The 14,774-nt window shown below is 41.3% G+C and overlaps 1 long non-coding RNA gene across 2 annotated transcripts in view; it reads left to right on the top strand.

Annotated features, from left to right (window-relative positions):
- The window catches only part of LOC142851846 (uncharacterized), a 61,551-nt gene extending 50,264 nt beyond the window's left edge, over positions 1–11,287 (top strand). For both annotated transcript variants that reach the window (XR_012910878.1, XR_012910877.1), the window contains 2 exons: positions 8,106–8,174; positions 9,048–11,287. This is a non-coding gene — a long non-coding RNA (uncharacterized LOC142851846). The remainder of the gene's footprint in view (positions 1–8,105; positions 8,175–9,047) is intronic.
- Positions 11,288–14,774: the final 3,487 nt, after the last annotated feature.

Genomic DNA, 14,774 nt, shown 5'->3' with positions numbered 1-14,774 from the left:
ACATCTAAAGGTCATAGACTATATGAAGACCCTTCTAAGTGTTTCAGATGTTCCATTTAATTCACAAGCAAACTGAGTCTCTGAAGCACAGAGATTAGGGGCTGCCCAACTCTCGCCAGTCCCATAGCAGCACTGAAGTGAGCTCTCTGTATCTCTACTTCACAGATCAGGAACCAGGCAGAGTTCTAGGGAGTGCCTGTGACCCACAGCCAAAAAGTGGTAGATCTGGAATTTAGATAAAGGCTGCTTCAAGAGGTTCCAGAAATAGCTTCAAAAGGTTCAGAAAAGCCCGAGATGAAGACTATAAGAAATAGAGGTACAAAGACAATGAAAAGGAGTTCCAGTCCCCCGAATGATTAAATCCTCAACTGAAAAAAAATGTGTTTCTGCTTACGCATGTGTGTGTGTGTGTGTGTGTGTGTACCGCGTGAGCGTGTGTGTACATGCATGTGTGTGCGTGCGCGCTCGCGTGTGTGTGTGTGTGTGTGTGTGTGTGTGTGGCACATGTGCATTGTGGGAGCAATGACTAAGAGTAGGAGGAAGTAGAAGCACAAATAAGATATGTTTGTATTCTCAGATTGCTCTTATTTGTATTAGGGGAAAGGAAATAAGGATAAAGGCCTTCTTTGTGGGCCGTGACTAGCAACAGAGCAAAGTTTGGGGATTTCCTAAGAGATCACTCATTATTTTTATACCTTTTCAGTTATTTTTTAAAATTAGAGTATAAATTAGTGAGCTTCATTATGGCATTTCATTTTGTGGTTGTTTTCTATTTTTTTTTCTTTTTTCTTTTTGTTTGGTTTCTTGAGACAGGGTTTCTCTATTTATCTCTGGCTGACCTGGAACCAGCTCTGTAGACCAGGCTGGCCTCAAACTCACAGAGATCGCCTGCCTCTGTCTCCCGTGTGCTGGGATTAAAGGCGAGTGCCACCACCGCCCGGCTCCTTCTGGCCTTTTCATACATATGTCATCATGCTTTGTTCTAATTCATGCTCTGGCTTCTCTAGCACAGTTGCTCTTTCCCCTTTTGCTGCCCCCTTCCTCACCCAAATGTTCTTTCTCTACTCTCAGATAACATGTCTCTTCATACCCTGCCTTCTCCTTATCCACTTTAGGAAAATATTTCAGCTTGTTGTACTAACCAGTGTCCTTATATCTTTGGATAATGGTGCAATTCACAATTGGATGCCTGGGTATCTACGTGGGGGTGTTCCTATCTATTGCAAGTTCAAACTCATCTCGATACTGTCACCATCCTAAGACTGGTCCTGGTTCTGGACGGCTGCCCTGATGACTAGCCTCACTGGGCAAAGGGTCTTCTTTTCTCTCCAGAGAATGATCTAGAGACTGTGGCTGTTGTAATAATCCAAGTTAAAAAATACTAACTAAAAACCTCCCACAAAACATTGTCATCAAAAGAGATAAGGGTGGTGTTAAATGGTGCAAACTCATTGAACACATTCCAAAAGACGAGACTTGAAATGTTCTACATTGCGGTAGGATCTGTTCATGGTTATGGTGGGAAACCCTTATCTAGGATTTTCTTATCTAATGTCTAACTACACTAAATCATTTTGGACAAAGACAACTCTATTTCATTTTAAATACTATATAATGATAATAATTATGTGAGTCCGATTTAATCTTACTCTGTGAGGTTTCTATGTAATTTAGAATCAGGTTTACATTAGTAGTTATGTGGGAATTTGTGTTAGTACACACACATAGAGACACATGAGGCTAATTCATGAATGCTTTTAGGGTCCTGTGTGATTTTTTTTTTACATTTTATTATCCACTATTGTGAGATTTTGATCTCTTGTTTGCTACTCTATGGTCTCAGTTGGCTGCTGTGTCTCTAGATTTATATACATTTTCCAGAAATATGGCAATGGATATTGTATAAAGTCCAAAGCCAAATGTTAGCATCTCTGTCTTCAAAGACTTTCTTTCTACAAAACTCCCCTCAGAATTATGATTATGTCAAATTTCTCCATCTTGCATGGTGACCCGTATACACATACATGTTGCTTTCCTCAATAAAAATGACTGGGATTTTCCAAGGAAGGAGGTTCACTTACTGTTGCCTGACCTGTCAGCCACATTTTCTTTCCTCTCCCTCTTCCTTCTCAAACAGAAAGTATTTATAGAACTGTAGATGACAGGGACAGAAATCTTGCAAATGATACAAGCTAACATTGTTATCTTATTTTATATATAAGAAAATGGACTAGAAGCATTTTTTGTCTTTTAGTCTCAGAATGAAGCAAGAAAGAAACAGAAAGCTTAATTCTTATGTTACTCATAAAATAGTACCATATTCTTTCCAGGATTTCCTCACTTGGTTTACCTTATCCACACCATGGATGCTCTCCCTGCCTGTTCGTCACCACGTTAACTATTGGGAATGCTACAGCGCTTGTGTTCACGTTACTTTTATTTACTTAATAATGGACCAAAGAATGAGATTAATGAAGTTGGCAATTAAAACTGTATAACATTACTGAATAGTGTCATATTTGTCCTATTTTGATAGAAACTATTGTTACTGATCTCTGTTATTACGTGCAACCACTTGTACTAACATTAATTAAATATTCCTAATTTATAAAGTAAACTTTATCATAGGTATGCATGAATACATGTGTGTGTAGGAAAAAAAACCTGATGAGTTTGGAGTCTGGTGTACAGGATTAGAATAGGCCAAAGTTCAACGTGAACCATGGCTTCATGAAAACCCTGAGGAATGAATAGGAGACTAGAAGAAGCAATTCTTGCCTCTTTTAGCTTCCTGAGGAGATTTTGCTGTCTGGGAAACTCCTTCCAGGCCTTATATTTTGTTTGTTTTCCAAATCTCTTAGTCCCACTAGTAGATGATTGCTGTAGGGAGCCCCAGAATCCCCCTTTTCTAGTCTGTCACTTACAGCACTGGAGTACTGGAAAGGCCCTTGGGCAGCACTGCTCTTCCTTTCGTAAGTGAATTTAGTGTGCAAAGGTCCCAGCGGGCTGATTTAGTTTCTGATCTTCACTTGCTATGTATAGGGGCCGTATTATACAGGCCCGTATTTCCACATTGTATGGCGGCCAGAATTTCAGGGCACAGTTGGCACCTGCCACACAGAAGGTGGTCTTTTGAGACACACTGATGCCTTGGGAAACAAAGAGCCAGGATATGCTAATGTCACCCTGCTTCTGCTATTGTAATTTAGGAGGTTGCCTGGGGAAGAGGTGTTAATTCCGTCTACATGATAGAGCAGCCATGGTTGCAGATGTGACATAACTCATTTTCGCCCGCTACTCAAGAAACAGAATGCTAACAAACTTCTCCCTCAGTTTACCTTTTGATATAAAAGCTGTTGGGATAATAAACACAGGTGATCTTCAGGTTTTGAATGAACCCTGAGCTGTGTCTCATTTATTCCCACACCTCCACTCTGGTTCGAGAAATGACTTTGTATTTTTATATCATTTATGTGAGCCATACCTGGTGCCATGTGCCTATAATCTCAGACCTAGGGAGGTGAAAGCAGGAAGCTCAGAAGTTCACGAAGTTCAACTCATCCTCATTCAGCTTGCAGACCTGAAAGATGGTTATGTAAAAGCTCAGAGACTTCTTGGGCTAGGAAGCAGAGCTTTCAAATATGGATGGGAAGGGACTTCTTGGCTGTTTAATTAGTCAGGTCTACATGAAGGTCTGTTAAAATAAAATCCCAACAAAACAAAACAAACAAACAAACAAATAATCACTTAGTCATGATGCAAGTAATTTTTCAAATAAAAATGACATCTCATTTTGGATAAAATATGGCTTTTTAAAGCATAAAGTTAAATATTTACTATTCAACACTATAGAAATAAGAGCTTCTATTTTGTTAGAAATTATTATTGGCCTCCTAATATCACATATAACCTCTTATTAAATTTTATCACACCAATAACACAGGCACTAAAATCAACAATTAATAAATGTGATCTCATGAAACTGAAAAGCTTCTTTAAGGCAAAGGACAATAGAAAAAAAGGCAGCCCACAGAATGGCAAAAGGTTTTCACCAATTCTGCAACTTACTAGGGCTAATATCCAAAATATGTAAAGAACTCAAGAAACTAGACATTAAAGAACCAAATAATACAATTAAAGAATCTAGAGAATTCTCAACCAAAGAATCTCAAATGTCTGAAAAATACTTAATAAATATTCAACATCCTTAGCCAGGAGGGAAATGCAAATTAGAAAGGACTCTGAGATTTCACCTTACATCTGTCAGAATGACTAAGATCAAAAACACAAGTGATGGTTCATGCTGGCAAGGAGAACACTCTTCCACTGTTTGTGGGAGTATACATTTGTACAGCCACTTTGAAAACCAACATGGCAGTTTCTCAGAAAATAGGGAATCAAATCTACCTGAAGACCCAGCATTACCATTCAGACATAAATCCAAAGGATGCTTTACCATACCCACAAGGACACCTACTCAACTATGTTTATAGCAGGTTTACCCATAATAGTCAGAACCTGGAAACAACCTAGATGTTCTTCAGCTGAAGAATGGATAAAGAAAATGTGGTTCCTTTACACATGAAGTATTACACAGCTGTTAAAAACAATGACATCATGAAATTTGTAGGCAATGGATGGAACTTGAAAAAGTCATCCTGAGTGAGGTAACCTAAACTCAGAAATACAAACATGGTATGTATTCACTTATAAGAGCATAATAGTTGTGAAGTAAAAGATCACCAGGCAACAGTCCAGAGCCAGAGAAGCTAGGTGACAAGGAGTGGGGGGGAATGCAAGGATTTCCCTAAGATAAGGGAAATAGAATTGATTTTGAGGGTGGACCCTGGGTAGTTGTGGTTGGGAACAAGAGGGATCAAGTTGGGGAGGGGGGAAAGGAGAAAATACTGGGAGAAACAACTGTAATTGGGGGTCATTTCAAGGATGTGATGGGACAGAATGGAAATGAAAACTCCATGGAATCAATGAGGGTAACCCCAGCAAAGGTCCCTAGTAATTGGAGCCTGAACTGGCCATCTTCTGTAACCAGGCAAGCTTCCAGTAGAGGGATTGTGACATCAACCCAGCCACAAAGTCTCTACCTTCAGTTTGTCCTGCCTTCAGAGTGTTACGGGACTGGAGCCTAGGAGAATCTTTATTAAAGAGACTGGATGGACTTCATCTAGAACTGATGGAGCAGATGCAGAGTCCCACAGCCAAACATTAGATGCAACTCAGGTGGGCTTTTGGAGGAAGAGGAGGATGGATCAGAGGATCCTTAGGGGACAGAGACACCACAAAAACATGGCCGCAGAATCAACTGACCTGGACTTATAGGGGCTCATAGAGATCAGGGAGCCTGTAGGGGTCTGACCTAGGACCTCTGCATACATGCTATGACTGAGTAGCTTGGTGTTCTTGTGGAACTCCTAATAGTGGGAGCAGAGCCTCTCTCTGACTCTTTTTCCTGTGTGTGGGAACCTTTCCCTGCTATTAGGTCATCTCATCCAGCCTTAATATAATGGTATATGCCTGGTGTTCTAGCATATTATACCATGTTTGGTTGATGGCCTACTCTTTTCTGAGGGGAGATAGTGCAGGTTAGATCTTGGGGAGAAGAGAGATTGAGGAGGAGAAAATGGGAGAGAGCAGGGAAGGGAAACTGTAAGATATGTGGGAAGAATAAAAAGTAATAAAAGATTAAATTTTATTGTAACATGAGGGCCTGCTTGTTGGGTTTTCTGTTCTGCTTGGTTCCCACAGTTGTTAGGTCAAAAAGAACTACACAGAAGGTCTACATAAGTTATAAAACTGATTGGCCCTTGATTTCACCTACTCTTTCTATATATATATCTCTTCTAGCCTGGCTATATTCTGCTAAACTATTGGCCCAAATAGATGATTTATTAACCAATGGTAATAAAACATAATCACAGCATGCAGAGGTGAATCCCACATCAGATCCTGAAGGTTGATGACAATGGTAATTATAAGATATTCACAGTTGAGTAGGCAGGAGGGAGGGAGAAAGGGAGGGAGGGGGGAGAGAGAGAGAGGTGTTGAGAGAGGAGAAAGACAGAGGACAGATAGGCAGACTATATAACTGACTTACTTTTTAGGTAGAATTAAAAGCAAGTTTACTTTACAGGGAAAACTAAATGTGTTCCGTAAATGATTACTCTGAGGGTGTTGCTAAGCAGAGTTATAGATAACTGCAGATTACAAATAACCCTGCACTGGGTGCCTTTTTCCTTCTCTCCTTTTGTGCCACTCAGCGAACTAGAAACATTCCTGTGGAGCCTTACTATCTCCGAAGAAGTCAGAATATATTTTGGAAATGAGGTGGAGAATGTCAGTGGTTGGAAAGAAGGGTGTGGGCAAATGTGACTAGAAACACATTGAAGACACAGAAGAAAAGCCAGCACACCTCTAGTGATCAGGAAACCACTTGGCTTCTAAAACTATGTTCCACTGTTAGACAGCTTTGATGGACAGGAAGATTCCGTCAGGTTATTTCTGTCCGTATTTGTCCCAGGAATGCTAAAACTCAGTCAACTCCTTGTCCCTCAGTGTCACAGATCAGCCTCAAAGCTGAAATCATACTTGTGAACAATTGGAAGGAGTGAAAACTGTCTCAGAAATCCAGAAGACGTGGAGTTAAAGTTCCTGCTGTTAGTCATAAGCAGTCACAGAAGAGTCACAGTCTGTGGTCCTTCCCAGCCGGCACATCAAAGTGACATATATCCTCCAACGCGGTACTCAGTGCTCTATACCTAAATCACCTTGCACATGTTTAAAATTTAGGAGGACTTCTGGGAGTTGAGACTAGATTTCTGCCCGGAGGATGCTGTGTCTGACTCGCAGGAGCTTATGCTGGAGTGTGTTACTGTAGAGGCGAGGATTTCAGCAAGCCCAAGATGCTTTCACTTCACTGCTTCCCCCGACTTGTTCTTTGTGCTAAAGCAGCTAGTCAGGCAGCATGCGTGAGAGAGCTGGGTGCGGAGCTTCCTTCATTATAACCTGGTAGGTCAGCTGTGAAAGAGGAACTAGGAACCACGTCCTCAAACCTTTGATCCTCTCCACAGTGTCCACTAAAAAGATCAAATGATCAAAATGCTTTAGACTTTTCTACACTCCAACAAACCTTGTGCCTAACTCCATATTCCCAATACCATTGAATGTAGACATCAGGAGCAGGTAGAGGGCGTATGAACATCTCAGGGTCAGTTTGGAATATCCTGTAAACTCAGATCGCCATGGGAACACAAAAGAAAGAGAAAAGGCGACATGGGGAGAAATAGCAAGCAGCTCTTGCAGTGATGAGCTTTCTCGGCTGGCAACTGGGAACTGGAGAGTGATGTTTTCATCTCATCATAGTCAAGGAGCCTGCTCCAAGGCATGAACATCTCAGTTAAGAAACATCTCATGCTTCTCAGGGTTAGCTGAATGGTTAAAGACCAAGATCAAAGTTTGCATTTCTGGCCACTCTTAGCAGAACTTTGACATCACCATATCACCGAGCACTAGAATTTTTTTTTTTCCTTTGAGTCTGCTTACTTTCAGGAACTGATGATGTTTTCTGACAAGTCATTTCCTACCTGCCTTTAGGCTTTTGTCTGTAACAGGAAGAATAATAGCTCAGGGTAATGGGAGGCGGACCTTGTTTTTAAGAGAATCTTGACACAAGGCTGTGGTTAAAGAAAAGACTTTAAAGTGCTTGTATCCACTATTTTATTTTTAAAACAAATCTATGACGTTTGGAAAACTAGAATCTAAGACAAAATAAGCTCCCTTCTTTACTATTCCCCACAATTGCACAGGTGCCTTTCTGTGGGACTTCCTAGCTTCCTGGAGATGAACCAGAGTTTGATCTGGGCAGTTATGGGTGACTGTTAGGACGTTTAGGGGTTGGGTGTGCAGTTCCTTGCAGCTACCACCCTTCCTATACCTTCCCAGCTAGACGAGTTATTGATTGCATCTGTGGCTGTTTCTCAGTTGTACTAGATTGGGAGATAGATGTGGGTGGCTGGCTAATAGTTTTTCCTCTGTGGCACTGACATTTTCACTTATCTGCTGTACAATCACAGACATTCTTTCCTTTTCAGCTGTAAATCAACGTATGAAACTGTGATTCATTTTCTTGAGTTCTATTCTGTTTCATCTTGGTGCCATTGGTAGGTATTTTTAGCAGGTTTTTAATGTGTGTGTGTGTGTGTGCATTTGGTGAGCACAACAACTGTTTTGCAGCCTATCAGTTCAATAATGCATTGGCTGCAAACAAAAAATGACAGCAACTTGAAATTATTAACTTCTGGCTGCTTTGTAGGAGAAAACCATTTCTTGTAAGTGCTGACACCAATAGAAAAGGAAAAAGTCAAATAAACAAGAACAAGAGGGAAGCGTTTGATTTTCCACTTTCTAGCCCTGAGGCATTGAATGAAAATGTGGCCCAGCCCTCAGTTATGACACAGACAAGGAGATAAGAAAGCAAACAGTTCTGTTCCTTAGTGATCAGTTGGGGGAGTTTCCTATACATTTCTACATCTTGAATAATTCGGCTGTCACACTAGTCAAACAGATATTTATTTTATGTCTTTTGTCAAGCGATATTTCTTATGTGTTGGTTACTGAAGTACACAAGATTCAGGGCTAGACCTCACAGACTGTGGGGAGGAGAAAACAAGGAAATAGATGATCATAAAATATAAGTTTAAATAGGGCAGGAGATATGAGAAATTGATGAACAGAGACTTGAGTGGTGTTCAGGGGCATCCCGAATAGGACCTGAAGAGAATGTGAGGGAGGTAAGGAGGTAGGAAAGACAGAGAAGAGGGCATAGGAGGTGGGATGGGAAGGAGGTGGAAGAGGAGGAGGAAAAGAAAGTTGGACTAGCTAGTGGAGACTTTGACCTCTGCTTCCTAGGAAGCTTTAGAAGTATTCTTTTTTTTAAAATTTTATTTATTTATTTATTAAAGATTTCTGTCTCTTCCCCGCCACCGCCTCCCATATCCCTCCCCCTCTCCCAATCAATTCCCTTTTCTCATCAGCCCGAGGAGCAGACCGGGTTCCCTGCGATGAAAGGAGACAGAGACAGAGACCCACATTGGAGCACCAGACTACAACCCCAAGGTCCAAATCAGGAGCAGAAGGAGAGAGAGCACGAGCAAGGAACTCAGGGCCATGAGGGGTGCACCCACACACTGAGACAATGGGGATGTTCTTTCGGGAATTTGCCTTAGAAGTATTCTAACATGGAATGGGTATCAGCTGATGTCTGGGTGTCAAAGATCACTCTGGGGCACCATCTCCTTTCCATCTCCTTTTACTGATTATGTGTCATTGGCAGCATAAAAACCACTGTTTTCTCTGAACAGTTGTCGAGAAATCTCCTGGCACTTTGCAGAAAAACCTGATAGAGGAAGACTTCTGGACTTCCTGGAAAAGCAACAATTGGGACAGCCATGCAATAGAATACTCTGTGTAATAGCTTCTAGCTGATACGGAAAGGAAACTATCTTTTAAGCAGAATGCCAAGGAACTACTTCTTCTTACCTGGTCTGCCTGTCACGTACCTGCTTCCACATAAGAGTGGAATCTGTCGGGTTTTCGGCTTCTTATCATTTCTCCCAGGTGTGGTGCATTACATAAAGGGCCCTAAAGGGTGGCTGAATCACTTGAAACTCATTTCTCCCATCGCTAGCGGGCCATGTGACTGAACAAGTGCTAACTAGGGAACAGGATGAGTCTTTCCTTACAGGGTTGAATGAGGACGAAATGAGATAATGCAGAAGCATTGTTTCTTATATCACGAGCATTCCATGAGAGCTACTAGCTATTCAACACGTACTGAAGACAATATTTTGGGATGTGGCACTTCTTACTGAAGGGACAGTACATTAGTATTAGAGAACTGTCTCGCTAGTTAGGAGCCTGGCATTGAAGAAGAGTTCCCAAGTGTTGGGAATGGTCTTTGGCTTTTTGTTGAATGAAAAGATTTATTTATCTATTTTTTAAAAAAACATAATGTTTAAAACGTGCAATTTAATAAACACACATCTCTGGGACACTATAATTAGCTGATAAACTTGTCTTTTTGGTCAAATTCGTCAAATTTGTTCTTCCTCTATATATGCATATTTTAGTAGTGTGTTTACCTTCAGTGATGCCTGTGATTTAAATAACGGCTTTGCAACAAAGTTCCTACTGAATCAGTCTTGGCCAACAGTCTCATGCTGTCATGTTATGTACGTTTCAAACAATCCAGTGAATGAAGACAAACCATAATACTGAACATATCCCTCAATGTAATCCACCATATAAACAAACTAGAAAAAAAAAAACCCCAGATGATCATCTCATCAGATGCTGAAAAAGCCTTCGACAAAATACAACATCCCTCATGATAATGATCTTCATCAACATAACCCTCGTGGAAACAATAAAAAACTTTTTTTTTTTTTTACTCGATTCTTGATAGGTTTTCCCATCTCCATCCTGAGCCTTTGAAGTCGTGTTTGGAAAAAAGCCTGACATCTCCTTGTCATTTATAAATCTCTTAATCCTTTTAGGGCATGTGAAGTGAACACTTTGTTTTGGCAATGAATTAAAAACTTCCCCTTTTCCCTTTCCTCTTCCTTCCGCGTTTTTCCTCTGCCCCTTACCCGTTCTCCTATCTTTTGTGATCACAGAAGGATCTGAGTGCGCACAGGCAGCCATGCTGAGGTGTGACGGGGTGTGCTGAAATCACCCCGCGGAACATGTTCCAAAGCACACGCTCTTTTATCAGACACTTGTGTGGCTTCGCCCTCTGAGAACCGTGACCTCAGCTGATGTAGCTTTGCAGTCATATTTTATACAGTGATATAAATGAATAGAAAATGTGTGGCTCGGTGATATAAGTGTAAGTGGAGTCATTCACCAGAATTCTCCAGCACCTCGCAGCTACTACTCCCCCCCTCCCCCATTTTCTGATAAATTCGGAGACTAAGAAAGGAGCCCTGAGTTTCAAGACAGGGCAGTTCAGCTGGACAGACTGAACTTTGCTATAATTATGTTTTCACAAAGGTAAGCCTTGTTTCAACCAGTGGCTTAATTTTCTATGTCTCTATTTCCCTGTTTCCACCTCCGGAGGAAGGCGACCTTGCGTGACCAGCCTTCCTGTGATGTGCTTCTGGTTTTCAGATCTTCTGTGTCTGTGATGCCAACTCCTCAGCTCAGCTCATTGGAGCAACCATTCTATTTTGTAGACCCGAGTTTTGCTTGATTCTAGAATACAAATAAAGCCAACTAAGAGATTTTAAAACTAAATATTGTCTTTTTAATTTTTTTCATTCATTAAATTTGTTCTTTGACAGTTTCATACATGCACGAAGTGCTGCCTGCTCCCCTCACCCCTACTTTCTTGTGTCCCCCCCCCCCCCCCCCCCGCTAACCCTGTCTTGCCTACAGGTCCCTTTCTGTTGCCCATGGATTGTAGTCAGTTTGCATGGCCAGGGGTTTGGAACTATCCCCTGGAGCCCAATGGACTCACCAGTGGGTATGCAAATGGAGACTCTCTTTCCCTGGAATTCACCAGTAGCCAATAGTTTAACGGGGAGGAGGAGTAGGGGGCCATGAGCCCATCCCAGTGCATGATTGGCTGTTGACAGGGCCAGACTGGTTCAGGCAACCTTGGCTGCTGAGAGACCATGTTGTCACTGGCCCTGTCGTGCTGTGAAGAGAGGGCATTTTGCAGCCTTTTTTCCCCCCATGTTGCAGCTCTTACCCTCCTTCCACTCTTGCAGTGTTTCCTGTGTCTTAGAAGTGGTGTCATAGTGCCCAGGCTACTGCTGAAGTCGCAACCATCATTTATGGTAAGCGTACTGCGCAGCTCTGAGTCTCTGCATTCACCACTATTTATTTCCTGGGTGGGTGTTGGAAGAGGGCAAAGTGTGCACTATAGGCCAAGGGGCCTAGCTCTCATCATCTGTCTGGGCTGGGTACTTACGAGGAGAGAGAAGAATCTACTTTTAACTTATTGACAGCAAGCAGAAGCTAAACTTTATAAAAAAGAAAGTTTGTAGTTACAGGAAAATAGAAAACCCCCAAAATTTGTCACCCTGCCTTTGCAGCAGTCTTTCCTTACAACCAGGTCTCCTAGAATTCCATTCTGAGTCAAGCATAGGAAGGCCAGAAAGACATGAGAAACATAAAGCTGGAAAATTTGCTGCTGAATAATTTTTAGGCTTGAAGTCAACAATTGTAAGGTTTATGCTAAGAAGTTAATGATTCTGTATCCCCAAGACCTAATTATAACAGTAAGCAAGTCTGTTGGCCAGTGTTTTTTGTAAGTACGTCACCCAGGCTGTCTATAACAAGTATTTTTTTTTCTGTTCCAGACACACAGACTTATTAATTATGGAAGTTCAGCCTACAGCTGAAGCTTATTCCTAACTAGATCTTACAACTGAAATCAACCTGTTTCTATTCATCTGTATTTTACTATGTGGCCTTTTACCTTTCTTTCATTCTGTTTGTCTTACTTTCTCCATGTCTCCATGTCTGTGTGCCCATATTTTTATTCTTTCTCTCTCCAGAAATCCTGCATGTGCCTCCCTGCCTACCTATTGGCCATCCAGCTTTTTATTACACCAATCACAGCAAATACATCTCCACATGGCATACAAATGCCTCACAAATGCTATTGTGGCGCTGGTGATCTCCTACGTGACTACAAGAGAGGGGTTTGAACACATGCATAAAGTTAGAAAATTCAGAATAATTCTGATTAGCTTCATAAGATTTTTTTTGCCACAAAACTGAATAGAGCATCAGTTCCCAGACATATTAATATGCCAATTTTATGACTTGGAGGGTACTGGAGAGAGATTTTGGAATACTGGACTCTATAATTATTTCTTTTGCAAATGAGTTAGTTCAGGAGAAAGGGTCTGGGGTTTTCTTTAGGCCTTGGGTGGTAGCGTTTTCATGGTGTAGTAGGTATATTTCAGAATTAAGTGATAGGGTAGATATAATGTAATGTAATTCTGTGATGAATATTTTGAGCATCGCTTTATTGCTGCTGAAACACTTCTTCAGGGGGTATCTGATCAGACGTTCATGGATACCACCTCCACACTTCCTTTGTTGCAGAGGTCTGTGGGTGGAGAAGAGGAGGGAGGACCACCAGCAGCCTTGGGAGGTGCCAGAGATGGATGGCAACTGTCCAGGTTCACATGGTAAATTTTTCCTTCTGAAGTCTGTAACTTAAATATAACAGATTTTTATTTTAAACCAAATTTCCATGTGAATGAAAATATCAATTGGGGATAGCAGTGGTAAAATGGGATTTTCAATCCTTGTAGCCCAAGGTCTGAACCTGTCCTTCTCACTGATGAACCAGGTGAGATCTAACATGTTAGGTGCCTTGTTACCTTAGAAGTCATTTAAGAATGAAGACATTATCTTTAAAGGGATTTCTTTTCATGATTATAATGCTAATATTCACCATAGAGAAATGACGATAAAATAAATAAACAAGTCATTTTTTTCCAAAAGGTAGGTTCCTAAGATTTTGTGGTACATCTTTTTGTTTCTTCCCCTTCCTGGAAGTATACTTAATTGGAATGGATCTCATTTAAGATAAATGTCTTATTAGCTTTCCTTAGCTCTAGTGCTTGCTGTCTCCACATAGCATGTTAAATTAATAGAGGGTCCCGAGAAACAGGGGAATGATAGTCACAGCTACTTCTCAGCTCTGAGTGCTGCGTGAGATGCTTTTTGGGAGTGCTCATTCATGTTCAGGTGCCCTTCAGTTGGAAACTATTTATGTCTTTTAAACAAAAAAAGAGAACAGTTGTAGGGTTAATGTATTTGAAATTAATAATGATGGTGTTTGCTTAACATCTGCAGAGTGGCTGTCTGTACAGTACAAGGTGCTGTAACTGGAGACTGCTCATTTGTTTCCTCGCTGCCCATACCCGAAAAGTCACACAAAACTGCATTAATTACAACACTGTTCAGCCAGTGACTCAGGCATATTTCTAGCTAGCCCTTACATCTTGAGTTAACCCATTTCCAGTCATCTGCGTATTTCCATGAGACTATAGCTTAATGGGAAGGTTCTGGCTCCTCTCTCCTTCAGAAGCTACACAGTGTCTCCCTGGCTCTGCCGACTCTCTCTCTATAAGTCTTTCAGTCTGGCTGTACTCTGCCCTGCCATAGGCCAAAGCAGCTTCTTTATTATCCAGTGGTAACAAAACATATAACATATTTATAACGTACAGAGGGGAATCCCATATCAAGCTGTAATATGACAAGGAAGAGAGGTGAAGTATAGGAAGAAATGTGGTTTTAGGTTGCTTGATGACTTTTATATTACTTTTTAAATAAGATATATCTTGGATTTTGATGCCAACAGGTCCCTCTGTCAAACTCCATGATGCTTAGGGTTTTAAGCTTCCTTCCTTTGTATGTGCATGCTTGAATAGTGTTTGTGTGTGTGTGTGCGTGCATGTGTGTGTGTCCCTTTCCATAGACCCACTGTCCTCTTTATTATGTGGGTAGCTACAGAAGGCCTTCAGTGGAAACGAAGGTGAGGATTTCTGGGGTCGTAGAGCTTTTTTCAACAGATGGCCTGCCTAGGACAGGGGACATAGGCTGGTAAGCTGACTTACAATGGAGCAAGGACACCATTCAGTTAGTTCCCACACAGGGGATTAAGACGAAAGTAATTTGCAGGTGACACACCTAGTAGACAACAAACTGCCACTTCCGAAAGATCTCAGGAAGGGGCA

This window comes from Microtus pennsylvanicus, chromosome 6 (assembly GCF_037038515.1).
Source record: "Microtus pennsylvanicus isolate mMicPen1 chromosome 6, mMicPen1.hap1, whole genome shotgun sequence".
In the NCBI taxonomy this organism is placed as follows: domain Eukaryota; kingdom Metazoa; phylum Chordata; class Mammalia; order Rodentia; family Cricetidae; genus Microtus; species Microtus pennsylvanicus.
Note: the sequence above shows the minus strand (reverse complement) of the source record. Positions and strands in the feature narration are given on the sequence as shown.